General features: G+C 32.5%; 1 non-coding gene across 1 annotated transcript; it reads left to right on the top strand.

Annotated features, from left to right (window-relative positions):
• Nucleotides 1–2156: 2156 nt before the first annotated feature.
• Nucleotides 2157–2229, top strand: Trnan-guu. The gene has a single exon. It is a non-coding gene; the product is annotated as a tRNA-Asn (tRNA).
• Nucleotides 2230–2317: the final 88 nt, after the last annotated feature.

Below are 2317 nucleotides of genomic sequence, written 5' to 3' on the forward strand. Positions count from 1 at the left end.
TAACAGAGGAACAAATTGTTTTCAATTTTAAAATTTTATAACTCGTGCGATATATTCATGTTTTTGAAATAAATTGAAAGCTGTAAAAAAGTAGTTATGATTTTTCCTCCAAAAGTTATTCAAGGTGAAAGCCGAACACATAAAAAATTTTCCGTTTTTTCCAGTTTTCCGCAAAATATCATAACATAAATATCAGGAAAATTTTCCTGGATATTTTATATTTTTTTAATTTTTTTGCAAAAAATACCGCTTTAGTAAATTATCTACTTAAGTGCCAATTTCTCAAGTAGGTTAGATTTATTCCCAATAAACCAAACATTCAGAACAAAATTTGCGTTTAAAGGACAAATAAATTTTAAAACCTACTTGATTATGGAAGAAAATTAGTGACACCGAAAATATGGTTACCTTAACATTGCGATGTCATTGGACCTGACCACTTCTGGTCCACCGCTGCATAACATGATCCAAACTAGACAACTACTCCTTTTGGACCACGGACTGAATTTCATAAGATTTTGTTGTAAACCGAAAATTTGATCATTTTCAAAGGTGCCTTTTAAATTTTAATATCAAACTCTATTATTTAAAATGAATTTTCTTAGAAAATTCGCCGAGCCGATGGGCCACGAAGAGGTGGTGCTCAACACATACACTTGCGTTCAACTAATTAGCAACGAAATTCAAAATGATATTGTTTGCAAATTATGTTAATTTTATATTTTTAATAATTTTCATTAAAATTATAATTTAATCTGTAACAGAAACCACAATAATAAAAATTTCAAAGCTTACAAAAACTGCAAAAAAAAATTATCAAACTTCAAAAAATTGTCATCAAATTTCCAAATTTTCTGATATGCAGTTCTGTAGCCCATTCAATTGTAGTCTAAGAAAGTGCCAGTCTCAAGTCGTTAAAAATTACCGTTGATTTATAGAATTTTTTTTTTGCAGGGTGTCGCGGATTTCTTTTTTTTTCATATACAAAAAGTTTTGATCATGTATTATATGGAATAAAATACGCCTGGTCCTCAAATTTTTGCAGGGTTTGGATTGTGTAATTTTAATTACACATCCGGGAGCAATCGCACGGGAACATGTGACTAATACCACTTTTGATCTCTTTATATAGAATGAACTATTCGCTTTCGTTCGAGCAAAAGAGAAAAATTGTTCCCCTTTATAGCCGAATGGGTATAAAAAGCGACTAGTCACTTTTCAAAAATAAGAAAAAAAAATTTACGCCAGCCGCGATTCGAATTAGGGTTCTCCTGTTTGTTAAGCGAATACTCTCTCTATGTGCCGACGCCGCACATGAAAATTCATAGAACAAGTTCGCACATATCATTAAATCGTTCGTTAAAGCAGAGTCGGGGACTAATTGATCTCCAATTATAACCGTAATGGATGAACCGAGACTAATTAATCTCCAATAATACCCGTATGAGACTAGTTGCGACTAATTAAAGCCCAATTGTACCTTTTTCAGAATAATTCCGGAATACACTCTTTAGAGATTAGTCGCACAACTTTTCCGGGGTAAGTATTTAAGAATTAATGTATCAGTTTGTACATTAGGGTGGGTCAAATTTTGTCTATACTTTGCTTCGGTGATTGACGTATATTCAACTGGCAATTCTGAACAAAAATGTCCATGGAAACATCTCTAAACTGTCTTTCGAGCCTCTTGATTTTTAATTTTAGTTCTTAATCGATAACAAATTATAACTATACAGAAAGTATGATTATAAGAGCAGAAACTAAGGAAAATTTTAATTTAAATTTTGGATTGGGGTGGCTTAAATTAATATTTTTATTTATTTATCTTTTCATATATTTTTTAAATTTTTTTGAAATTTTAACTGAACTCCATAAGTTATTCCGCCACTCGAACTATTTACTTGCTGGCAGCAGTTTTAATGCATAACAAAAACAATAATAAGATGGCAAAAAATTATGCAAGAAGCCGTTCCCGCTTGCAAAAAAGGCCAGACAGCATTTTTATGAACTAAGCAATTTCATATTAACCAATAGCTCTGTTTGCTTCTTTGCTTTAGTTCTTGCTTTACATACTTTTTTAGCGGTGTTTCTTATTTGTGTTTTTATGTTGAACTGACCCAAAATCCGTTGCGTGTTTGGAGCGCGTCACTCACAACGCCTCCGTGGCGCAATGGCTAGCGCGTTCGGCTGTTAACCGAAAGGTTGGTGGTTCGAGCCCACCCGGGGGCGTCGAGTTATTTTTTGCTAATTTAAATAATTTTTGGTTCATAGTTTTTTTTTTGTATAGAGAATTTGTAATTTGGGAAACTTAGCGCAT

This window comes from Rhagoletis pomonella, unplaced genomic scaffold (assembly GCF_013731165.1).
Source record: "Rhagoletis pomonella isolate Grant_MI unplaced genomic scaffold, Rhpom_1.0 Rhpom_scaffold_00008, whole genome shotgun sequence".
In the NCBI taxonomy this organism is placed as follows: domain Eukaryota; kingdom Metazoa; phylum Arthropoda; class Insecta; order Diptera; family Tephritidae; genus Rhagoletis; species Rhagoletis pomonella.